Below are 27,043 nucleotides of genomic sequence, written 5' to 3' on the forward strand. Positions count from 1 at the left end.
CTTATATTCTTATGTCCCTGTCTCTCTCCGTCTCTCTCTCTCTCTTTCTTTCTCTATGTCTCTGTGTCTCTAACCCTGTCTCTCATTGTCTCCCTCTCTGTCTCTCTTTCTCTCTCTCTGTCTGTTTGTATCTCTCTCTCTCTCTCTCTCTCTGTTTCTCTCTCTCTCTGCTGGGTTTGTTTGCGAGACGGATGCGGGAACTGGAGACTGAGAGAGTGAGGAACAGGACGAGATGGAACAACAAAAGGCATTGAGGGAGCTGTATTCTTGAACTGTTGAAACTGTCTCACTCTCTCTTTCTCACTGACTCTGTCTCTCTCTCTCTGTCTCTCTCTCTCTGACTCTGTCTCTCCCTCCCTCTCACTCTCTCGCTCTCTCACTCTACGCAGACGGGTACCACAGATTGCTGGAAATTCCGAGTGTGCCTCCTCCGTGCCCCACAGGAGGTCGGGTTGTGGAGGAGGGGGAGCTATTGGATATTCGACGACGAGGGCATCACGGCTGGTCCCGATTCCAAATTATGTCATCGCCACAGGGTCAGTAACTGGCCTCGGTGTTTGAGGGCCGACTCAGGATTTCTCCCCACTCGAACGACCCCAACTCACCCATTCCCATCAGTTCCCCCCTCGGACACCGTGAACAACGGCCCCTCAGGTGCTGACGGTTTTGGAGTAAAGGCCGCTCCAGTTAGCAAGGCCATCGAAACATGGCCGCCATGGGACGATTATATCATTAAAACATGGCCGCCATGGGGCGGTGACAGCTTTAAAACATGGCCACCATAGGTAGTGACATCATTAAAAGATGGCCGCCATTGGGCTGTGACATCATTAAAACATGGCCGCCATGTGCGCTGACATCATTAAAACATGGCCACCAGGGGTTGTGACATCATTAAAACATGGCCACCATGTGGTGGTGACAGCAATAAAACATGGCCGCCATGGGGCGGTGACATCATTAAATCATGGCCGCCATGAGGTGCTGACATCATTAACACATGGCCACCAGGGGCGGTGACTTCACTAAAAGATGGCTGCCAGGGGCCGTGACATCACTAAATTATTGGTGCTCGGGGGTGTGACGTCATTAAAACATGGCTGAAGAGAGCGGTGACATCATTAAAACGTTGCTGCTCGAGGCAGTGACATCATTAAAACATGGCTGCTTGGGGCAGTGACTTCAATCAAGCATGGCCACCAGGTGCGGTGACATCATTAAAACATTGCCGCCCCGGGCGGTGACATCATGAAAACATGGCTGTCCCAGGCAATGACATCATAAAAACAAGGCCGCCCCGGACTGTGACATCATTAAACCATGGCCAATGCGAGTGTTGACATCATTAAATCATGGCCGCCATTGCCGGTGACATAATTAAAAAATGGCCGCCCCATGTGGTGACATCACTAAAAGATGGCCTCCAGGGCAGTGACATCATTTAAACAATGCCGCCCCGAGCGGTGACATCACTAAAACATGGCCATCAGGGGCGGTGACATCACTAAAACATGGCCACCCCGGGCAGTGACATCACTAAAACATGGCCGCCCCGGACAGGTGAACTTTATATTTTGCCCAATTCCCCATCGGGAGAGATGACCGTTCCGTTTACATCCCGGTCCCTCCTTATTGCTGCAGTTGCTGCTGCTGGAAAATATTACTGACCACAATCAATATATTTCCCTCGCTGTAAATTTTAGTGCACTCAAAATGAATTCACTTTATTTCATTATTCACAGTATTGAGAGTTATTATGCCGCGCACTCCGTCTCCTGGGGTTCTGAGCGTCTCCCCCCGCATATTCCTGCTCCGTGTGTGTGTGTGTGTGTGTGGGCCTCAGTACCACCACGGGAGGAGAGAGTCAGGCTAACTGAGCACTAGGCCCGAGGCGGAGCCTGGGCCCTTCCTGCACGATATCTGTGGGCCTCAGTACCAGCCAGGGCGGCGAGGGTCAGGCTAACTGAGCAGTAGGCCCGAGACGGAGCCTGGGCGCTTCCTGCTCGATATCTGTGGGCCTCAGTACCACCTCGGGGAGGCGAGTGTCAGGCTCATTGAGTACGAGGCCCAAGACGGAGCTTGAACGCTTCATGCTCGATATCTGCAGGCCTCAGTAACACCCTGGGGGGCGAGGGTCAGCCTAACTGAGCACTAGGCCCGAGACAGAGCCTGGCCCCTTCCTGCTCGATATCTGTGAGCCTCAGTACCGCCCCGAGGGGATAATGTCAGGCTCACTGAGTACTAGGCCCGAGACAAAGCCTGGGCCCTTCCTGCTCGATATCTGCGGGCCCAATTACCACGCCGGATGTTCCACTTCCTGTTCAAGCCCGCAGGGGCGCTCTGTCCTCAGTAAGCTGCCTCTGGAGTCAGCAACGTTTGCTGAAGGTGGGACTGTCGACTGAGGCAGCTGAACAAGCAAAGGGCTCCTGAACATCGAGCTCCTTGACCCAGCTTTCGCTCGCCTGTCCGAGTATCGCCGTGTGTGGCTCGGGGTCAAACCAGAACTTTACTGAAGGAGTATTGAGGGAGCCCCGCACTGTCGGAGGGTCAGTACTTAGGTAGCACCGCACTGTCGGAGGGACAGTACTGAGGGAGCACCGTACTGTCGGAGGGGCAGTACTGAGGGAGCACCGCACTGTCGGAGGGGCAGTACTGAGGGAGTGCCGCTCTGTCGGAGGGACAGTACCGAGGGAGCGCTGCACTGTCGGAGGGGCAGTTCTGAGGGACTGCTGCACTGTCGGAGGGTCAGTACTGAGTGAGCGCCGCACTGTTGGAGGGGCAGTACTGAGGGAGTGCCGCACTGTCGGAGGGGCAGCACTGAGGGAGTGCCGCACTGTCGGAGGGGCAGTACTGAGGGAGTGGCGCACTGTCGGAGGGGCGGTACTGAGGGAGTGCTGCACTGTCGGAGGGCCAGTACTGAGGGTGTGGCGTAATGTCGGAGGGGCAGTACTGTGGGAGTGCCGCACTGTCGGAGGTACAGTACTGAGTTGCACTCCCAACTCCGAAACTGTGGGAACCCTCACCCCTCGAACTGCGAAAAAATAGAAACATAGACAACATGTGCAGGTGTAGGCCATTCGGTCCTTCGAGCCTGCACCACCAGGCGCTATTCTTGTTGAAAACATCTGTAATCTTAAACTTTTTCCTGAAATATCGGAATGATTATCCGACAGAACGTGAAAACGGATTCTTCCTCCACAAAATCTGCACGACCTGCCGAGTTTTACATATTTATCTGTTTTTATTCATTCTATTTCCGTGTCCCTTTTAAGTGGATTTGCTGTCTGTCCGAGATCATTCTCTGTCTCTGTAAAATGGTGAGCGATCAGACCCTCATCATTCTGTGTGTGTTGAAAAGGGATGTGCTGTCTGTCCCGGATTTCCAATTTCAAATTTCAAAACTTGCCTTTGGAGGTTAAGGAATTTTAGTTTGTTTGTGTGTTTCAGACTGGGCTGGTTTTACGTCCCTCCCTCCTTGTCTATCACCTGTGGCTTCAACAACCGTCTCTGCGCCGCGTGGTCCTGAGCCCCAATGCACAATTGCCTTCAGGGATGAACGAAAACTCACTTTATTCTTTTAAAAGGGAACTGCTGTCAGTCAAGGTTCATTCTGCATCTGGGTAAAAGGGATGTCCTTGCAATCCCGGATCATTCTGTGTCTGGTTGTCAGTTCCGGTTCATAATCTTTCCCTTTAAAACGGATTTTCTCGGAAACCCGGGTCATCCTGTATTGTTTGAGAAGGATTATGATTTCAGCTGCAATGACCGAATTGTTAAACTATAGTGTTCCAATTTACATTGGGGATGCCTGCGCCGGTGCGCAGTCAGATCGCAGTGCATCTGTTCATTCACTCGAAATATGCTCATCTTTTCCTAAATCCACTCCTTGATATTGCAGTTGACCCGAATTTGCTCGCAATATACACAACAACACAATGAATGGTGCTGGCAGCGGCAGCGTGCCCTAATGGATAAGGCGTCTGACTTCGATGACAACCGCAAAGTTATCTGAAGATTGCAGGTTCGTGGTCAACTTAGCTCGCAACGTGAAATTTTATATTATTTGTTGTGATTCTGCCGAGAAACCAACCATCTCTTCCAGTCACTCACCTGAAGTGAAGGAAGGCTGTTTGCTGCAAGAATCTCATGGCAAGTTTTCATAATTCTCAATCTGCATGCACGGGCGGAGCAAGCTGTGAAGTGGACTTTCTTGCACATTTTTTCTGTTTGGATACAAAAATCAGGAGATTGAATGGCTGACGACGTCCTTTCGAAGAGACGAGGTGGCCGAGAGGTTAAGGCGATGGACTGCTAATCCATTGTGCTCTGCTCGCATGGGTTCGAATCCCATTCTCGTCGTCGTTGGCTTGCAGCTTAACGACTATTTGACATTCACATTTAACCTCATCGCCAAATTCCCCTTTTACTTACAGGGATGCTGTCCTTTCCTCATGTCATGTCTCAAATTAATTATATATTCGTCAAAAGGAGAACATTTGCAGTACAATGGCGAGGGGCACTAATTAGATAGGTATCTGAGAGACAGCACATGCACGATGGGCCATAATATCATTTCTCACCACCGTCAGAAGCTGAGAGCTGCCCTTTTCACTGTCGGCGGCTCGTTGGTCCACGGTTATGATTCTCCCTTCGGAATGATCACATTTGAAATGCGAGAGCTCACGGGCCAGATCCCGGACGAGCCCCGCCATGTTTTACTCAAAGTTCCGCTTCTAACAGCCGCTCGACATGTGAGAAAACAGACGTATTTCACGTTAAAACGTGTGATTTTACGCCGATGTTCCCTTAGCATCCAAATCCCAGAGCAAAGTGAAACCCGCCAAACTGAGTAAAGTTAAAATATCTCACAGGTACTCGGCTCTGTGACTCGTTGGATAACCTAAAGCCTTGTTTGGTTCCGGCCGATACTTGATCAGTGTATCTTCCTGTCTGTTCGCATAAGTTCACCTCAATTTGGATAAGCATACATTCAGCGTCAATCTCCACCTCTGCCCTGAATATGAGTGCGTCCTGTTTCTCTAGAGCTGAAAAGATGAGAGAAGCTGCCTTTTGAATTCGTCCCTTGGCTGCCGAATTCAAAGCGGACAGGAAATCAATCCGGGCTGGCAAAGCTGCCTGGTCTGATCAAAAGGCGGTGACAGCCTATATTGTAAGCATGTTCTCGTCTTCTGGCCTCAACATTAGGTTCAATGTATCGGATGATAAGCACCTCTCCTTTGTCTGGTAATGGTTCTGCTGTTCCCACTAACACCTCCTCTGGACCATCCTTTGTTACGTTATTGCCCGATTACCACCCACTTTGCCTTTCTCCATTGTGCCATGTATTATTTAATCACTCCTGCGTTCCGCTGTATCACAGACGTTCCCATTTGACCTTTCTCGCTGCGTATTTTTTCCAGGCGCTATTCTTGTTGAAAACATCTGTAATCTTTAACTTTTTCCTGAAATATCGGAATGATTATCCCACAGAACGTGAAAACGGATTCTTCCTCCACAAAATCTGCACGACATGCCGAGATTTACATATTTATCTGTATTTATTCATTCTATTTCCGTGTCCCTTTTAAGTGGATTTGCTGTCTGTCCGAGATCATTCTCTGTCTCTGTAAAATGGTGTGCGATCAGACCCTCATCATTCTGTGTGTGTTGAAAAGGGATGTGCTGTCTGTCCCGGATTTCCAATTTCAAATTTCAAACTTGCCTTTGGAGGTTAAGCAATTTTAGTTTGTTTGTGTGTTTCAGACTGGGCTGGTTTTACGTCCCTCCCTCCTTGTCTATCTCCTGTGGCTTCAATAACAGTCTCTGCGCCGCGTGGTCCTGAGCCCCACTGCACAATTGCCTTCAGGGATGATCGAAATCTCACATTATTATTTTAAAAGGGAACTGCTGTCAGTCAAGTGTCATTCTGCATCTGGGTAAAAGGGATGTCCTTGCAATCCCGGTTCATTCTCTGTCTGTTTAAATGGGCTGGTTGTCAGTTCCGGTTCATAATCTTTCCCTTTAAAACGGATTTTCTCATAAACCCGGGTCATCCTGTATTGTTTGAGAAGGAGTATGATTTCAGCTGCAATGAGCGAATTGTTAAACTATAGTGTTCCAATTTACATTTGGGTTGCCTGCGCCGGTGCGCACCCAGATCGCAGTGCATCTGTTCATTCACTCGAAATATGCTCATCTTTTCCTAAATCCACTCCTCGATATTGCAGTTGCCCCGAATTTGCTCACAATATACACAACAACACAATGAATGGTGCTGGCAGCGGCCGCGTGGCCTAATGGGTAAGGCGTCTGACTTCCATGACAAGCGCAAAGTTATCAGAAGATTGCAGGTTCGAGTCCTGCCGCGGGCAACTTAGCTAGCTACGTGAAATTTTAGTTTTTTTGTTGTGATTCTGCCGAGAAACCAACCATCTCTTCCAGTCACTCACCTGAATTGAAGGAAGGCTGTTTGCTTAAAGAATCTCATTGCAAGTTTTCATCATTGTCGATCTGCATTTCTTCCTTAATGATAGCTTCAATCATTTTCACCAATACAGATGTTAAACTAACGGGCCGAGAGTTAACTGCCTTTTGTCTGCCCCCTTTTTTAAACAGAGGCGATACATTAGCTGATTTCCATTACGCTGGTACCTCCCCAGAGTCCAGAGAATTTTGGTAGATTATAACGAATGCATCTGCTATTAATTCCGCCATCTCTTTTAATACCCTAGGATGCATTTCATCAGGACCAGGGCACTTGACTACCTTGAGTCCATTTGGCCGGTCCAGCACTACCCCGCTAGTGATAGTGATTATCTCAAGGTCCTCCCTTCCCACATTCAGGTGACCAACAATTTTTGGCATGGTTTTTGTGTCTTCCACTGTGAAGACCGAAGCAAAATAATTGTTTAGGGTCTCAGCCATTTTCACATTTCCCATTATTAAATACCCCTTATCATCTTCGAAGGAACCAACATTTACTTTAGGCACTCGTTTCCGTATTTTTTATCGGTAAAAGCTTTTACTATTTTTTTTAATGTTTTGCACAAGTTTACTTTCGTAATCTATCTTTCCTTTCTTTATTGCTTTCTTAGTCATTCTTTGCTGTCGTTTAAAAATTTCCCAATCAGCTAGTTTACCACTAATCTTGGCCGCCTTGTCTACGCATTGGTTTTTAATTTGATACTCTCCTTTATTTCTTTTGTTATCCACGGCTGGATATCCCTTCTCTTACAGCCCTTCTTTTTCACAGGAATATATTTTTGTTGAACACTATGAAAGAGCTCCTTAAATGTCCTCCACTGTTCCTCAATTGTGTCATCGTTTAGTCTGTGTTTGCAGTCTACTTTCGGCAACTCTGCCCTCATCCCACTGTAGTCCCCTTGGTATAAGCATAGTACACTCGTTTGAGACACTACTTCCTCACCCTCATTCTGTATTTCAAATTCAACCATACTGTGATCACTCATTCCGAGAGGATCTTTTACTAGGAGATCATTTATTATTCCTCTCTCATTACACAGGACCAGATCTAAGATAGCTTGCTCCCTTGTAGGTTCTGTAACATACTGTTCTAAGAAACAATCCCGCATGCATTCTATGAATTCCTCCTCAAGGCTAGCCCGTGCGATTTGGTTCGACCAATCGAAATATAGATTAAAATCTCCCATGATTACTGCCGTTCCTTTTTCACATGCCTCCATTATTCCCTTGATTATTGCCCGCCCCACCGTGAAGTTATTATTTGGGGACCTATAAACTACGCCCACAAGTGACTTTTTCCCTTTACTATCTCTAATCTGCACCCACAATGATTCAACATTTTGTTCATTCGAGCCGATATCGTCTCTCACAACTGGCCTGATATCATCCTTTATTATCAGAGCTACCTCACCTCCTTTTCCTTCTTGTCTATCTTTCCGAATTGTCAGATACCCCTGTATGTTTAATTCCCAGTCTTGGCCACCCTGCAACCATGATTCTGTAATGGCCACGAAATCTTACCCATTTGTAATGATTTCTGCCGTCAACTCATTTACTATATTTCGAATGCTGCGTGCGTTTAGGTAGCGTGTTTTAATACTAGTTTTAAACCATGATTTTTAGTTTTGACCCCTCCTGCAGCCCCTTTATATTCAGACATATTGTCCCTTCCTATCACCTTGTGGTTTACACTTACCCCAGTGCTGCTCTGCTCTGCTGCCTCCTGCCTTTTGCATTCTTTCTTGGGATCGTGATCATCTGAGCTCTCATCCACTCTAACGAGCTCAGAGCCCTCTCCTGGGTTCAGAATACTCCTTGCATTGAGGAACCGAGCCTTCATGATTGCTTTTTTAATACACTTTGACCCTTTAGAATTTTGCTGTACAGTGGCCATTTTTGTTTTTTGCCTTGAGTTTCTCTGCCCTCCACATTTACTCATCTTATTTCTGTCTTTTGCTTTTGTCTCCATTTTGTTTCCCTCTGTCTCCCTGCATTGATTCCCATCCCCCTGCCATATTAGTTTAATTCCTCCCCAACAGCACGAGCAAACACTGCCCCGAGGACATTGGTTCTGGTCCTGCCGAGGTGCAGACCGTGCGGTTTATACTGGTCCCACCTCCCACAGAACAGTTTCCAATGCCCCAGGAATTCGAATCCCTCCCTGCTGCACCACTACTCAAGCCACGTATTCTTCTGAGCTATCCTGCGATTTCTACTCTGACTAGCACGTGGCACTGGTAGCAATCCTGAGATTACTACTTTTGAGGTCCGACATTTTAATTTAGCTCCTAGCTCCTTAAATTAGTCTTGTAGGACCTGAACCCTTTTACCTATATCGTTGGTACCAATGTGCACCACTACAACTGGCTGTTCACCCTCCCTTTTCAGAATGTCCTGCACCCACACCGAGACATCCTTGACCCTTGCACCAGGGAGGCAACAGACCATCCTGGAGTCTCGGTTGCGGCCGCAGAAACGCTTATCTATTCCCAGTACAATTGAATCCCCTATCACTATCGCTCTGCCACTATTTCTCCTGCCCTCCTGTGCAGCAGAGCAAGCCACGGTGCCATGAACTTGGCTGCTGTTGCCCTCCCCTGATGAGTCAGCCCCCTCAACAGTACTCAAAGCAGTGTATCTGTTTTGCAGGGGGATGACCGCAGGGGACCCCTGCACTACTTTCCTTGCACTGCTCTTCCTGCTGGTCTTCCCTTCCCTAGCTGGCTGTGGACCCTTCACCTGCGGTAAGACCAACTCGCTACGCGTGCTACTCACATCATTCTCAGCATCGTGGATGCTCCAGAGTTAATCCACCCTCAGCTCCAATTCCGCAACGCGGACTGCCAGGAGCTGGAGGCGGATGCACTTCCTGCACACGTAGTTGTCAGGAACACCGGAAGTGTCCCTGAGGTTCCACATGGTACAGGAGGAACATATCACATGTCCGAGCTCTCCTGCCATGATTTAAGCCTTAGATTAACTTAATTGGCAACAACAGTATTAAAAGTTCCTCACTGATATAGAAGAGGAAAAAGAAAAACTAATTACAAGTCACCAGCCAATCACTTACCCCCTTGGCAGTGACATCACCTTTCTATTTCTTTCTACTTCTTTTTTGCCTCCTCCTGTAGTCGCACAAGCACAGATTCGGAAAAGGGGAGGTGCAACGACACCTGGATGTCATGGTAAATCAGTCATTGCAGGTTGGCATGCAGGTACAGCAGACGGTTAAGAAAGCAAATGGTATGTTGGCCTTCATAGCGAGGGGATTTGAGTACAGGGGCAGGGAGGTGTTGCTACAGTTGTACAGGGCCTTGTTGAGGCCACACCTGGAGTATTGTGTACAGTTCTGGTCTCCTAACTTGAGGAGGGACATTCTTGCTATTGATGGAGTGCAGCGAAGGTTCATCAGACTGATTCCCGGGATGGCGGGACTGACCTATCAAGAAAGATTGGATCAACTGGGCTTGTATTCACTGGAGTTCAGAAGAATGAGAGGGGATCTCATAGAAACGTTTACAATCCTGATGGGTTTAGACAGGTTAGATGCAGGAAGAATGTTCCCAATGTTGCGGAAGTCCAGAATCAGGGGTCACAGTCTAAGGATAAGGGGTAAGCCATTTAGGACCGAGATGAGGAGAAACTTCTTCACCCAGAGAATGGTGAACCTGTGGAATTCTCTTCCACAAAAAGTTGTTGAGGCCAATTCGCTGAATGTATTCAAAAAGGAGTTGGATGAAGTCCTTACTACTTGGGGGATCAAGGGGTATGGCGAGAAACAGGAATGGGGTACTGAAGTTGCATTTTCAGCCATGAACTCATTGAATGGCGGTACAGGCTAGAAGGGCCGAATGGCCAACTCCTGCACCTATTTGCTATGTATCTATATTTGTATGTTTCTCTCCAATGAACCTCCTCGACGCTGCTCCCGACTCAGTATAGGGGGAGGGGGTTGTGGGGGACTGGGGTTGTAGGGGTTGGGGTTGTGGGGGGGTAGTTATAGGGGTGGGAGTTTTGGGGGGGCTTGTAAGATTGGAGGCTGTCGGGGATGGGGTTGTAGGGGTGGAGCTTGTTGTGACGGGACCTGTGGTGGTTTTGGGCGAGCAGGGTTGTATGGGGTGGAGGGTGTATGGGAGGCGGGTGTAGAGTTGTGTTGTGCGGGAGTGTTGCATGGGTGGGGGTTGTGGGGCGTGTAGGGGCAGGGTTTGTGGGGGGTGTAGGGGGTGGGGGTTGTGTGAGGTGTAGGGACAGGTGTTCTGGTGGGTGTAGGGTGTGGGAGTTGTGGGGGGTGTAGGGTGTGTGGCTTGTGGGGTGTGTAGGGTTGGGGCTGTGGGGGGTGTAGGGGTTGGGGTTGTAGGGGGTGTGGGTGTGGGGGTTTTGGGGGGTGTAGGGTGTGTGGGTTGTGGGTGGGTGTAGGGGGTGGGGGTTGTGGGGGGTGTAGGGGTGGGGGTTGTGGCGGTTGTAGGGGGTGGGGATTGTGGGGGGTGTAGGGGTAGGGTTTGTGGGGAGTGAACGGGTGGAGGTTGTGGGGTGTGTAGGTGCTGGGGGTTCTGGGGGGTGTAGGGGGTGGGGGTTGTGGGGGATGTAGGGGGTGGGGGTTGTGGGGGATGTAGGGGGTGGGGGTTGTGGGGGGTGTAGGGTTTGGTTTGTGGGGGGTGTAGGGGTGGGGGATGTGGGGGTTGTAGGGGGTTGGGTTTGTGTGGGGGGTGTAGGGGTGGGGGATGTGGGGGGTGTAGGGGGTAGGGGTTGTGGGGTGTGTAGGGGATGGTGTTTGTGGGGTTGTAGCGGTGGGGTTTGTGGGGGGGTTATACCGGTGGGGTTGTGGGTGGGGTGTAGAGGTGGGTGTTGTCGTGGGTGAGGGCGCGGAGGTTGGTGAACGGTTTCCTTTATGTTCAATTTCTATCTCCCTGAGGTGCAGAGGATTGGCAGAATAGTCATTCCCCCACAACACTGACCAAGTGCCACATATACTCACTCACAAGCCCGATGTCCAATTGAACTGGTTTACCTCCTTCCTGCATGATGCATTCTCCACCCCAGCCAGTACTATCAGCCAATGGAAAGCTCAGAGTTCGATGATTGATGGGGTTGAGTGCCGTCTCATTCAATCTTTGATTTTCAGTCTTGACAACCCAAAATGTCTGCACCAACAACCCAAGAATACCCAGGCGACCAGACTTGCCTTTGATGCTTGATGGGCCAAAGTGTCTTTAAATTCATGAAAAATGTTTGGCCACGAGTTTGGCTTCATTCTTAGATATGGATAAAAGAGAAGACCCAGAAAACGGAGCTTGGTGCCACCTTCATTATAATAATGGCATCACACACATGAAAACTTATGCTGGGGGAGAAGATGGATTCATGGCTGTCCATTTATCTGACGTCATTTCTGTGCAAAGCCTCCATATTTTAGGTTGTGTTCTGCCGTGCCCAAGCTATGCCAGGATTGTTCCAGACTCCATATGGACCCAGGCAACTTTTAGTCGTTCAGAGCACACGCCTGAAAACAACGGCTGGTCTAACAAATACATGTAAATCAGGATCGGCGCCTGGTTAATGATCCCTCGGCTCAATTGGATCTTGGAAGCACTGTATTTGATTTGTAACATAAAATCTGACTGCAAAAGCTTCTATAGATATGTGAAGAGAAAAAGATTAATGAAGACAAATTTGGGACCCTTGCGGTCAGAATCAGGTGAATTTATAATTGGGAACAAAGAAATGGCAGACCAATTGAACAAATACTTTGGATCTGTCTTCACCAAGGAAGACACAAAGACCTTCCGGGAATACTAGGGGTTCGACGGTCCAGCGAAAAGGAGGAATTGAACTAAATCCTTATTAGTCAGGAAATTGTGTTCGGGAAATTGATGGGAATGAAGGCCGATAAATATCGAGGGCCTGATAGACTGCATCCCAGAAGTGGCCCTAGAAATAGTAGATACATTGGTGATCATATTCCAACATTCTATTGACTCTGGATCAGTTCCTATGGACTGGAGGGTAGCTAATGTAAAACCACTTTTTAAAAAAGGATGGAGAGAGAAAACAACGAATTATAGACCGGTTAGCCTGACATCGGTGGTGGGGAAAATGTTGGAATCAATTATTAAAGATGAAATAGCAGCGCATTTGGAAAGCATTGACAGGATCGGTCCAATTCAGCATGGATTTATAAAAAGGAAATCATGCTTGACAAAGCTTCTAGAATTTTTTGAGGATGTAACTAATAGAGTGGACAAGGGAGAACCATTGGATGTGATGTATTTGGACTTTCAAAAGGCTTTTGACAAGGTCCTACACAAGAGATTAGTGTGCAAAATTAAAGCACATGTTATTGGGGGTAATGTATTGACGATTCACATGGATAGAGAACTGGTTGACAGACAGGAAGCAGAGTCGGAATAAACGGGTTCTTTTCAAAATGGCAGGCAGTGACCAGTGGGGTGCAGCAGGGTTCAGTACTGGGACCCCAGCTATTTACAATATACATCAATGATTTAGATGAAGGAATTGAATGTAATATCTCCAATTTTGAAGATGACACTAAGCTGGGTGGTGGTGTGAGCTGTGAGGAGGATGCTGAGAGGCTGCAGGGTGACTTGGACATGTTAGGTTGGTGGGCAAATGCATGGCAGATGCCTATTAATGTGGATAAAAGTGAGGTTATCCACTTTGATGGCAAAAACAGGAAGACAGAATATTATCTGAATGGTGACAGATTAGGGAAAGGGGAGGTGCAACGAGACCTGCGTGTCAGGGTACATCAGTCATTGAAGTTTTGCATGCAGGTACAGCTGGCGGTGAAGAAGGCAAATGGCATGTTGGCATTCAAAGCGAAGGGACTTGAGTATAGGAGCAGTGAGGTCTTACTGCAATTGTACAGAGCCTTGGTGAGGCCACACCTGGAATATTGTGTTCAGTTTTGTTCTCCTAATCTGAGGAAGGACGTTCTTGCCATTGAGAGAGTACAGCGAAGGTTCACCAGACTGATTCCCGTGATGGCAGGACTGACATATGAGGAGAGACTGGATCAACTGGGCTTGTATCCACTCGAGTTTAGAAGAATGAGAGGGGATATCATAGAAACATATAAAATTCTGACGGTTTAGAACCAGGAAGAATGTTCCCGCTGTAGGGGAGTTCCAGAACCAGGGGTCACACTCTAAGAATCAGGGGTAAACCATTTAGGACGAGATGAGGAGAAACTTCTTCACTCAGAGAGTGGTTAACCTGCGGAAGCACTTACCGCAGAAAGTTGTTGAGGCCAGTTCATTAGATATATTCAAAAGGGAGTTAGATGTGGCCCTTCTGGCCAAAGGGATCAAGGGGTATGGAGAGAAAACAGGAAAGAGGTAGTGAGGGAATTATCATCCATGATCTTATTGAATGGCGATGCAGGCTGGAAGTGCCGAATGGCCTGCTCCTGCACCTTATTTCTATGGTTCTATGTATGATCTGTATGAAGTGCTGTATCCCAAAGCAAGCGCCCTACGCGCTACTCCTACACGGCAAGTGAGCCCCAGATGGGTAGAGGAAATGTTTCAAAGACAGCCTCAAAGCCTCCCTGATAAAGTGCAACATCCCCACTGACATCTGGGGTGTCCCTGGCCAAACATCGATCTAAGTGGAAGAAGAGCATCCGGGAGGGTGCTGAGCACCTCGAGTCTCGTCGCCGAGAGCATGCAGCAAACAAGCGCAGACAGCAGAAGGAGCGTGCTGCAAACCAGACTCCCCACTCACCCTTTCCTTCAGCCACACTCTGTCCCACCTGTGACAGAGACTCTAATTCCCATATTGGACTGTTCAGTCACCTGAGAACTCACTTTGAGAGTGGAAGCAATTCGATTTCGAGAGACAGTCTATGATGTTACTTTGCTCAATAACAACAACAACTTCCATTTATATGGCGTGTTTAGTATAGCTCATTGTAAAACCTGCCCACAAACCCTTGATGATGACAGTTGGGTAAAGGCTGTTATTTAACACTATTTACTGGGATGTTCAGCAACATTCTGGCAAGTCTCTGGTACTTTGTAAATGTGGTGAGGTTTGCTGCCGCTACCACCCTTTCAGGCAGTGAGTTCCAGATCCCCACCATCCTCTGGGTGAAGGAATTTCACCTCAAACCCCCTGTTACCTTCCCCCCAATTAGTTTAAAGCTAAGCCCGGTCTGCTAAGGGAAATAGGTCCGTGTTATCAACTCTATCTAGGCCCCTCATAGTTTTCTAAACCTCACTAAGGTCTCCCCTCAGCCTCCTCTGTTCCAAAGAAAACAAACCCAATTTCTGACTGTGTTCGCTGCTCTCACTGAGTTCTAAAATTGTGAATCTGAAGCTGCAGGTCAGTCTGGCCAGGGGCTTGTGAACAAAGTCACTCTGCCCACATTGGGCATCTTGCTCAGTCTGCCCCAGGGGCTGGAGTACAGCAAGGATGGAGAGGAGAAAAGCCTGCAGCTGCTGGGAAGGGAGGGCGTAGGAGGGTAGAGAGCAGGAGGGGAGGATACAGGAGGGGAGGGTGCAGGAGGGGAGGGCATAGGAGGGCAGGGTGAAGGAGGGGAGGGTTTAGGAGGGGAGGGTGTAGAAGGGCAGGGTATAGGAGGGGAGGGTTTAGGAGTGGAGGGTGCAGGAGGGGAAGGTATAGGAGGGGAGGGTGCAAGTTGCCTAATACCACCCGAGTGCACAGGAACAGAACATCTTTCCAGTGGGCATCCCTCAGGTTCTGGGCAAAATCGATAGAACCCACATAAACCTGTGCGCCACTCATCCAACAATCAGCCATAGTGTGATAACAGGCAGAGCATCATACAGGTCTGCGCTTCGAAAAGTGATCAAGGGGTATGGAGAGAAAGCAGGAGTGGGGTACTGAAGTTACACGATCAGCCAACTTCAGTACCCCACTTGAACGGCGGTGCAGGCTCGAGGGACCGAACGGTCCAATATCGTACACATGTACCATGTTTCTATGTTTCGTGCCAGTTGTCACGATGCATTTAGCCCTCACAGGCCTCAATCCCACCATCTCTTCTAGCCATACCATCAGGTGTCAGGCTTGCTGCTTGTGAACAAGTGTATCTCCTGAGGACGTGGCTTCTGGCAGCTGTCAGGAAGCCGACCTCAGATACAGGGAGCATTACAGTCAGAGCCACGCCTCTACCAAAGCTCTAATTGAGCAAACAGTTGAAGCAGAGGTTGCGTCGCTTGGATAGATATGAAGGCATCTTGCAATATATCCCCGATAGAGTCTGCAGATTTGTTGTAATTTGCTGCATGCTCCATAACTGTGTTCTGCATTTTGGGCTCCTGGGGAGGAAGAAAAGGATGCGCGGGAGCAGTAAGAGCAGCAGACGCTGCGGTTACCGAGCAACAATAAGGGCCACTAATTCTACCCGCTGCCAGGACTGAACAACAACAAATCATCAACCTAATAGAGGCATTTAACTATGTGAAAGGTTTTGGTAGAGTAGACACAGAGAGAATGTTTCCACTTGTGGGGTGAGCAAAACTAGAGGCCATCAATATAAGAGAGTCACCAAGGAATCAAACAGGTATTCAGAAGAACCTTCTTTACCCAGAGAGTGGTGAGAATGTGGAACCCGCTAACACAGGGAGTGATTGAAGCGAATAGTAACGATGCATTTAAGGGGAGGCTGGACAAGCATTTTAGGGGGAAGGGAATAGAGGGTTATGTTGATTGACTTAGATGAGGAAAGATGGGAGGAGGCTCGAATGCAGCATAAACGCCGGCATGGACTGGTTAAACATACAAACATAAGGAATAGGAGCAGGAGTCGGCCATTCAGCTCCTCGAGCCCGCTCCGCCGCCCAACAAAGATCATTTCCGATTTTCCACCTCAACTTCACTTTCCTGCGCTATCCTCATATCCCTTGATTCCCAAATGGTCTGTTTCTGTGCTGTATATCCTGTGTAATCCTATGATCATCATCACAGGCAGTCCCTCGTAATCGAGGAAGGCTTGCTTCCACTCTGAATGTGTATACAATTATGAGGTGCCTAGATCGAGTGGATAAGACCTATTTCCCTTAACAGAACGCGGCCGGGCCATTGTCAGCAGCATTGTCAGCAGCACCCGGTAAGTCCAGGGTACTGCTGACAACACTAGGTTCGGTGTGACTCCTGTGGCCCAGAAAATATTCTGGTCAAGTTCCAAGGGTGTCGCACTGGAGAGGTTCAACTGTCTGCGTATCACCTCACTAGGCATGGTCAAGCTAATCCAAAGTAACAGCGCATACCAGGAGATTGTTTCCAAATCGTTCATTTTTCAGTTGTGAACAAAAATGTCGGAGAACTAAAGGTCACTGTCAGGCAAACGCTTAGTGCCTGTCTGCAGTGCTCCATTGTCTAATCTGGAACCCCCCGAAACGCCAGGCCATTGGCTATGACGTGGGACGTGGAAGGCAATGATCATCCCTAGAGGGCCAAAACACACGAATGTCCAGCTACAGTCTGCAGCCTGTTGCTGTCCGCTGGGGCAGTCTGGCACCAACCCGAGCACTGGTCAATGGGCTGGCAGAGGGAGCACGTATGCTATTGATGATTGTAATGAGCAGGAATGTGAACTCTAGCTGATTTTCTCCACTCCCTAGCCCAGAGGAGCATTGGAGGCCAATAGTGACATCTTTAACGCCATTGCAGCTGAGATCCACGAACTGAACAAGAGACTGGTTGTTAAAGGAGAGACCTTTTGGTTTGCTTGGATCAATGCATTCCCTCCTGCCCCTCCCCAATGCCCCCTCTCCGCCTGAATGTTATTGGGAGTGAGAGCTAGTTTCCTTTACACTTCATTTTTATCTCCCTGAGGTGAGACGATGGATGGGCAGTATAGTATCCCCCCTCCCCCCACCCAGCCGACCACCCAAGGGCCACCTGTACTCTTCCAGAAGCAAGGCATCCCATTGACATTGGTTTACTGTTCCCTCTTAGTCTTTGTCTCCTTCTCTCTGATTTCAAAATATGTCACTCCACCCTCCTCGCTGCAGGAACTTAGCGCGGGTGAACTCCACTGTTGGCTTCACCAATTCCATCAAGCCGGACTGCTCCACTCCTGTCGTAGATTTATGTCCCCCAGTCATAAGAAATAGGAGCAGGAAAAGGCCATACGGCCATTCAACTCCCAGGTCACAGCCACTGGACCAGCAACTCACAGGGGCATCTGATTAGGCAAAGTAGCACTTTAGTATTCAATAGCTTATCAGAAAATCACTGGACAATGTTTTTTTTATTATTCATTAAGTTATAACAGTGGACATGGCTCGATTCTCTAACATAGCTGCATATTTCACAAAGGAAACAGGATGCAAGGATATAAATCAATCGACTGTCAATAGAAATGGTGATATTTCAGGTGGATGGCAAACCTTCCTTTAATGCAAATCGAAGTCCTTAAATCTATGCTACAAGTACTTTACAGATAATGCCTTACTAGAGACTACGCATTATCACATGCAGCTAACTGGAAACAAAAACATGGATTGTCATTAATAAAAATCTTTTTATTTCGACTTTCACCAATGCTCCCCCACTCCATCACTCTCCCCACATGGGCCCACCCCGCTTCAACTGAGTATGAGCCATATTTATCAGGAAACTTTTAGGCCACCTCAGCAGTTAGCTTGAGTTGTACATGTGTTACGCGTTACACGTACCTCCTGAAGCCCTAGATCATTCAAGCATGCCCATTCTAAATTGGAAGAATGCAGTGAACCCCCGTGGAGCCCTGTGAGTAAGAATATTGAAGAAATCAACAGAAAGGAAGGGATGGGTGTGGAAACTGATCATCTAGGATTGATGTATAAACACCATTCTTGGTACTTAACGGCTAGGTGAAATTCTCTTTAGCATGAGTCTATGGTACCAATTTAGGCTGACATGCTACTCTCATTAAACAATCTTCCTTAGAGAGGCTGCAAGAGTAGAGAAACTGACTGTAGATGGTCCTCCGCCGAGGTTGGACTTGGTTGGGCCTGTGAAAGGTGACCTCTTTAATTAATTCGATGAACGATATACATCTAATTGGAAGCACTTAATGGAAAAATGTTGATCAACCCTTAACTTGAATGACCACATAGTCTCACTGAAGCTGTATTTTTTAATTTTAAGACGATTTATACAGGGCAATCCATTCAACCATAAGGCTAGACTAACAAGATCCTTGCTGGCAATATAGCAAAACAATCAGGAAATTGGGCAAAAATTAATAAATGTCCAAACCAGATGTTTGTCAGTGTAGTTACTTGGTTCAACTCCAGATAATCTATTTGAATGCTGATGCGATGTGAATGTTATGCTTTGTTTCCACCGAGCTTGTGGTATTGTACCCAAGGGACCACCTTCGAGGAAGTGCCATGTTACCCTTGCGATTAGGAAGAAGATTTCGCGTTGTTTCAGGCTTCAAGTCTGGATTCAAGCCCTCGCACCTTCACTCAGATCATTGGGATCCGAAGTCAGATTGGTCAACACCACGTGCGTGAGCAGAGCTTTGCCAGAACCGGTTAGAGCCAGCATTCTCAAACTAGGAGCCTCATCTCCAATATTTGGAAGTCCCGAATTGGATTAAAGAAGCCAAAGTGGAAAGAAAGTTAATGCAGTTCTGATTCACAACGTCTAGATGTCTTCAACACGTTTTGAAGGCAATAATATTTATTTTGCTAATTTTTTACTGAAGAACCTGGGTGCAAGTTCACGGATCATAGTGCAAAGCACCAGGATTGAAAAGATTAAGAGAGAAGATTAGATAAATCAAGTGGGGGTTGGGTGACGCCATGCCTTAGATTTGAATGCCGATGGAAGGGAACAATGTCCACAGTTCTGAATCCTATAAAGGAATGAATTGGCGATAGTGCGATCCTGGTTAACCCATGCCGCTGGATAAAGACCCGGCTCTGTCAAGCCCGCCCGGCGGCCGATGTGCAACGACCACCACACATCAAAACATAGAAACATAGAAAATAGGTGCACGAGTAGGCCATTCGGCGATTCTCGCCTGCACCGCCATTCAATGAGTTCATGGCTGAACATGCAACTTCAGTACCACATTCCTGCTTTCTCGACATACCCCTTGATCCCCCTAGCAGTAAGGACTTCATCTAACGCCTTTTTGAAAATATTATTGAATTAGCCTCAACAACTTTCTGTGGTCGAGAATTCCACAGTTTTACCGCACTCTGGGTGAAGACGTTTTTCCTCATCTCGGTACTAAATGGCTTACCCCTTATCCTTAGACTGTGACCCCTGGTTCTGGACTTCCCCAACATTGGGAACATTCTTCCTGCATCTAACCTGTCTAAACCCATCAGAATTTTAAACGTTTCTATGAGGTCCCCTCTCATTCTTCTGAACTCCAGTGAATACAAGCCCAGTTGATCCAGTCTTTCTTGATAGGTCAGCCACGCCATCCCGGGAATCAGTCTGGTGAACCTTCGCTGCACTCCCTCAATAGCAAGAATGTCCTTCCTCAAGTTAGGAGACCAGAACTGTACACAATACTCCAGGTGTGGCCTCAACAAGGCCCTGTACAACTGTAGCAACACCTCCCTGCCCCTGAACTGAAATCCCCTCGCCATGAAGGCCATAATGCCATTTGCTTTCTTAACCGCCTGCCGTAGCTGCATGCCAACCTTCAATGACTGATGTACCATGACACCCAGGTCTCGTTGCAGCTCCCCTTTTCCTAATCTGTCATCATTCAGATAATAGTCTGTCTCTCTGTTTTTACCACCAAAGTGGATAACCTCACATTCATCCACATTATACTTTATCTGCCATGCATTTGCCCTCTCACCTAACCTATCCAAGTCACTCTGCAGCCTCATAGCATCCTCCTCGCAGCTCATACTGCCACCCAACATAGTGTCATCCGCAAATTTGGAGATACTACATTTAATCCCCTCGTCTAAATCATTAATGTACAGTGCAAACACCTGGGGCCCCAGCACAGAACCTTGCGGTACCCCACTAGTCACTACCTGCCATTCTGAAAAGTACCCATTTACTCCTACTATTTGCTTTCTGTCTGACAACCAGTTCTCAATCCATGTCAGCACACTACCCCCAGTGCCATGTGCTTTAACTTTGCACATTAATTTCTTGTGTGGGACCTTGTCGAAACCCTTCTGAGAGTCAAAATAAACCACATAAACAGGTTCTCCCTTGTCCACTCTACTGGAAACATCCTCAAAAAATTCCAGAAGATTTGTCAAACAGGATTTCCCTTTCACAAATCCATGCTGACTTGGACCTATCATGTCACCTCTTTCCAAATGCGCTGCTATGACATCTTTAATAATTTATTTAACATTTTACCCACTACTGAGATCAGGCTGTCCGGTCTATAATTCCCTGTTTTCTCTCTCTCTCCTTTTTTTAAAAGTGGGGTTACATTGGATACACTCCATTCGATAGGAACTGATGCAGAATCTTTTGAATGTTGGAAAATGACTGTCAATGCATCCGCCATTTCCAAGGGCACCTCCTTAAGTACTCTGGGATGCAGTCCATCAGGCCCCGGGGATTTATCGGCCTTCAATCCCATCAATTTCCCCAACACAATTTCCCGACTAATAATGATTTCCCTCAGTTCCTCCTTCTTACGAAACCCTTTGACCCCTTTTATATCCGGAAGGTTGTTTGTGTCCTCCTTAGTGAATACCGAACTAAAGTACTTGTTCAATTGGTCTGCCATTTCTTTGTTCCCCGTTACAACTTCCCCTGATCATCACTGCAGGGGACCTACTTTTGTCTTTGCTAACCTTTTTCTCTTTACATATCTATAGAAACGTTTGCAGTCCGTCTTAATGTTCCGTGCAAGCTACTTCACGTACTCCATTTTCCCTGCCCTAATCAAACCCTTTGTCCTCCTCTGATGAGTTCTAAATTTCTCCCAATCCCCAGGTTCACTGGTATTTCTGGCCAATTTGTGTGCCACTTCCTTGGCTTTAATACGATCCCTGAATTCCCTTGATAGCCACGGTTGAGCCACCTTCCCATTTTTTATTTTTACGCCAGACAGGAATGCACAATTGTTGTAGTTCATCCATGCGGTCTCTAAATATCTGCCATTGACCATCCACAGTCAACTCCTTCAGTTTCATTCGACAATCTATCCTAGCCAATTCACGCTTCATACCTTCATAGTTTCCCTTCTTTAAGTTCTTGACCATGGTCTCTGAATTAACTATTTCATTCTCCATCCTAATGTAGAATCCCACCATATTATGGTCACTCTTCCCCAAGGTGCCTCGCACAACGAGATTGCTAATTAATCCTCTCTCATTACACAACACCCAGTCTAAGATGGCCTCCCCCCTCGTTTGTTCCTCGACATATTGGTCTAGAAAACCATTCCTTATACACTACAGGAAATCATCCTGCACCGTATTGCTTCCAGTTTGGTTAGTCCAATCTATATGCATATTAATGTCAACCATTATAACTGCTGCACCTTTATTGCATGCACCCCTAATTTCCTGTTTGATGGCCTCCCCAACATCATTACTACTGTTTGAAGGTCTGTACATAAATACCAGTAACGTTTTTTGCCCTTTGCTGTTCTGCAGCTCTACCCATATAGATTCCACATCATCCAAGCTAATGTCCTTCCGAACTATTGCATTAATCTCCACTTTAACCAGCAATGCTACCCCACCTCCTTTTCCGTTTATTCTATCATTCCTGAATGTTGAATACCCAAGAATATTGAGCTCCCTGCCCGAATCATCCTGTAGCCACGTCTCTGTAATCCCAATCACATCAAATCTGTTAACATCTATTTGCACAGTTAATACATTCACCTTATTACGGATACTATTTGCATTGATAAACAAAGCCTTCAGGCTTGTTTTTTTAACACCCTTTGTCCTTTTAGAATTTTGCTGTGTCGTGGCCCTTTTTGTTTTTTGCCTTGGGTTTCTCTGCCCTCCACTTTTACTCATCTCCTTTCTGTCTTTTGCTTATGTCTCCTTTTTGTTCTACAAATTTATTTGTTTTTATTCATTCGATTTCCGTGTCCCTTTTAAGGGGATATGCTGTCTGTCCGAGATCATTCTCTGTCTGTTTAAAATGTTGTGCGATTATCCCCGCATCATTCTGTGTCTGTTTAAAAGCGATGTGCTATCTGTCCCGGATTTCCAATTTCAAGTTTCAAAAACTGCCTTTGGAGGGTGCAGGGATTTTAGTTTGTTTGTGTGTTTGTGTAAGCCATAGTGTGTGCACACGTTCTGTGCGATCTTACTGGCATGTGAGACAAATGCATTAACTGCAACTTGAGACCGTACTGATTTGATTGATCACTCCTTCGTGGACTCTCTGACTGTATAAGAATCTGCTGTGGGATTTTCCTATTCCACATCTGAAAGAAGGGAAAATACACAAGTTAGAAATAGATCGATTTTAGCCAGGGCTTGCGTGTGGGCTGTGTGGCATCCTCCATCCTTATTTTCAAATTCAGATCAAATCAAACCAATTCAAGACAAGACATGAATGACTGACTGACTTTGTTTAGATACGTATATATATGTGTATATTTATATATAATCCCAAATGTTTAACTTGCAAAATAAATATGATTCTTCTGTGCTGCCTGCACCGGGCTCTATTACATTGGACATCTTTCACAGCACAAGCACCTGCTGTCAGATCCAGCAGAAATACACACGCGACTTCAAAAGATCGCCTTTGTGGCCCACATCTTCCCTCGTGGCTTGTCTTCAATCATGGGCTTCCTGTGTTTGGGTATATATTGACTGCACCCCTTATTTCCAATGAATTTCTTCTGTTCACACAGCTTTCGTTCAATCAAAAAATATATAGATTCTGAATTATTATTTATTTATTCATAACAAATCAAATTCAATTTTTTTATAATAAAATTAAATGCATTTATTTTCTTAAAATGTTAAATATATATATATTTCAGTTTTGGTTGGTTTTACGTCCCTCCCTCCTTCCTGCCTGTCTTTCACCTGTGGCTTCAATAACCGTCTCTGCACCGCGTGGTCCTGAGCCCCACTGCACAATTGCCTTTAGGGATGATAGAAATCTCACTTTATTCTTTTAAAAGGGAATTGCTTTCAGTCAAGGGTCATTCTGCATCTGGGTAAAACGGATGTCTTTTCAGTTCCGGATCATTCTGCGTCTGTTTAAACGGGCTGGTAGTCAGTTCCGGTTCATAATCTTTCCCTTTAAAACGGATTTTCTCATAAACCCGGGTCATCCTGTATAGTTTGAGAAGGAGTATGATTTCAGCTACAATGACCGAATTGTTAAACTGTTGTGTTCCACTTTACATTGGGGTTGCCTGCGCCGGTGCGCACCCAGATCGCAGTACATCAGTTCATTCACTCGAAATATGCTCATTTTTTCCGAAATCCACTCCTTGATGTTGCAGTTGCCCCGACTTTGCTCCCAATATACACAACACAATGTCCACTGACGGCAGAGGCCGCGTGGCCTAATGGATAAGCCGTCTGACTTCGATTATAACTTCGAAGTTATCAGCAGATTGCAGGTTCGAGTCCTGCCGTGGTCAACTTAGATCGCTGCGTGAAATTTTATATTCTTTGTTGCGAATCTGGCAAGAAACCAATGATGTCTTCCAGTCACTCACCTGAAGTAAAGGAAGGCTGTTTGCTGAAAGAATCGAATGGCACGTTTTCATCATTGTCGATCTGCATGCACGGGCAGAGCAAGCTGCGAAGAGGACTTTCTTGCAAATTATTTATGTTTGGATACAAAAATCATGAGATTGAATGGCTGACAGAGCGCCAAATAAGCGACGAGGTGGCCGAGAGGTTAGGGCGAGTGACTACTAATCCATTGTGCTCTGCACACATGGGTTCGGAAATCATCCTCATCGTCGTTATATTACAGCTTTGACCTTCCTGGTCGTTTTGTCATTCACTTGTAACCTCATCGCCAAATTCCCCTTTTACTTACAAGGATGCTGTACTTTGCTCACGTCATGTCTCAAATTAATAATATATTCGTCAAAAGGATAACATTTGCAGGACTATGGAGAGGGGGACAAATTCGTTCGGTCTCTGAGGGACAGCAGAAGCACGATGGGCCTAATATATTTTCTCACCACCGTCAGAATCTGAGAGCTGCGCTTTTCCCTGTCGGCGGCTCGTTGGTCAAGGGGTTTTATTCTCGGTTAGGAATGATCACATTTGCAATGCGAGAGGTCTCGGGCAAAATCCTGGACGGCTGACATGTGAGAAAACAGACACATTTCACCTTAAAACGTGTGATTTTGCGCCGATGTTCCCGCAGCTTCCAAATCCCAGAGCAAAGATTTAATCCCCTTCCCACTGAATACTGCGGACAGACATGGTCACCTTGGTAACGGAATGGTCATTCTGACATCAAGTTCTGAACAATCGCACACAAGACAATGAGTCATCAACAAATGGTAAATTAATTAAACACTCTGCAAATACATTGTAAACAATAGGAAATAAAATGCTGGATGATAACTGGTGCAGATAATAGCTTATCTCTAGCAAAGATTAAGAATGATGTGTTTTGTTTACACACACACGCACATAGCAACGACTCTGTGTGCAGTCTTTTCAGTTGTTCTACTTAACCTGATGCAATTAAATTTCTTCGGACTTTAGGAACCTGAGGGAAACCATCCGGCGGTGTTTGCTGTGTCAGTATCTCAAGAGATACGCGCCGTTGCTCCTCCCACTGCCTGGGGGAATGGGGCAGCTATTTAAAGGGACAGGGACTCTCTTTTCTCTGCCTATTTATATCTACAGGTATAGTCCAGTTTATCTCAGAGTGTCGGCGGACATCACTAACCGAGCATCCATTAACATTCACTCCCTTCTGTATTTTGCTGTGATTGTAAAGCTGTCTATTCGAATGACTTGAGCCTTTCTAAAATGGCACATGGTTTTTATAATCCATTTGACTTGCTTGATTAATTTGGAAAAAATTCAGAATTGTGCAATGTGACGAAGGTTTTGTTTAATGGTGGAGTAAAATTTGTTTCAAAATATTCTTTCGAACACTCCCTCAAACCCCCAAATTTTGGAACACTCTGCAATACTGACTGGGAAGTTCCCAAGTTCGATCCTTGATCTGGGCTGTTAGTTGATCTCAGCCAAGGCAGCAGTTCAGGGGTTATAATTGTCCTCAGTACCATTGCGCTAAAAATTAATAAAATTAGCCACTGCCCTTGCTCTTGGTACTGATCTAGTGACATCAATTGGGAAGTGCATGGATGTCATTTTGGGGTAGGATTGGATTCGGCACTGATGCCTACCACAGTGGAAATCATGCTGACACTCACTGAGTCGACTGATGGTGAATCACCAGAGGTTAACAAATTTATGTGGAATTGCACCCTGCCAGATTCAGCACTTCCTGGAGAAAGTAACTCGCATTTGATTTAAGACAGTAAGGATGGAGGGAGATTGTCGAGAATAAGGCTTTTCCAGCTTTGCAGGGACAGGAGGGGACAGAATGTCCTATAGAAACTTGACTTGTCTATTCTGTACTCCCCGCAGTATAACAATCCAGAATGGGAGTTCTTACAGAGACCAGAACCGGGGCAGTTTGAATACTCTGTCTAATATGCCCTTACTATACAGTATGAATGCACACGAGGCCCATACTTGAGAGAACGTCATACTGTGGCCAGTAACATTTATTAGCAAGCACTGAAGTGATAATGATAGGTGGAGCTTCCCCTTTTATACCTGAAAGTCCAGGTTAGGAGTGTCTCCCACAAGTTCACCCACTGGTGGTCAATGTTCTCACGGTGTACAACTTAGGTCAGTTGAAACATGGGTTACAATGACAGTTGAATACATGACATCACCTCTCCCCAAAGTCTTATTGGGATCACTGGTTAAGTCTCTCTGGTGGTTTAGGCTCCCTTGCAGAGCGCCTGAGATGGGCCTCCAGTTGTTGGGCGTTGGCCTGAGTGTCTGCTGTTTGCGGTGCCTCAGGCCCGTCCGGACTGCCCACAGTGACTGGGCTCTCCTCCGCTTGGTTCCGGTGTTCGGTCACCTGTGGAGGAGTGAACTCTATATCGTGTTCTTCCTTTGCTTCTTCAATGGGACTGCTGAACCTCCTTTTTGTATGATCCACGTGTTTGCGGCAGATTTGTCCATTGGTAAGTTTAACTATCAGAATCCTATTGCCCTCTTTGGGCAATCACAGTGCCTGCGAGTTATTTAAGCGCTGCAGCGTAGTTGAGGACAAAGACAGAGCCATTGACATCAATACATCGCGCCCTTGCATTCCCGTCATGGTAGTCACATTGTGATTGGCGCCTGCTCTCAACAATTTCTTTCATGATGGGGTGTATAATGGATAACCTGGTGTTGAGTATCCTTTTCATTAGCAGCTCTGCGGGTGGAATCCCTGTGAGCGAGTGTGGTCGGGATCTTTTGCCCAACAGGAGGCATGATAAGCGGCTTTGTAGGGAACCCACTTGGATTCTGAGCATCCCCTGTTTGATTATCTGCACTGCTCGTTCCACCTGGCCATTTGAGGCCGGCTTGAACGGTGCCGTTCTGACAGGGTTGAT

General features: G+C 46.7%; 2 non-coding genes across 2 annotated transcripts; both read left to right on the top strand.

The window, feature by feature from the left end:
- Positions 1-4,277: 4,277 nt before the first annotated feature.
- trnas-gcu (transfer RNA serine (anticodon GCU)) lies at positions 4,278-4,359 on the top strand. Its single transcript has one exon. It is a non-coding gene; the product is annotated as a tRNA-Ser (tRNA).
- A 1,923-nt stretch (positions 4,360-6,282) lies between these two features.
- On the top strand, positions 6,283-6,371 carry trnag-ucc (transfer RNA glycine (anticodon UCC)). Its single transcript is given in 2 exon segments — positions 6,283-6,319; positions 6,336-6,371. It is a non-coding gene; the product is annotated as a tRNA-Gly (tRNA).
- Positions 6,372-27,043: the final 20,672 nt, after the last annotated feature.

The sequence above is a fragment of the Pristiophorus japonicus genome, unplaced genomic scaffold (genome assembly GCF_044704955.1).
Source record: "Pristiophorus japonicus isolate sPriJap1 unplaced genomic scaffold, sPriJap1.hap1 HAP1_SCAFFOLD_49, whole genome shotgun sequence".
Taxonomy (NCBI): Eukaryota; Metazoa; Chordata; class Chondrichthyes; family Pristiophoridae; genus Pristiophorus; species Pristiophorus japonicus.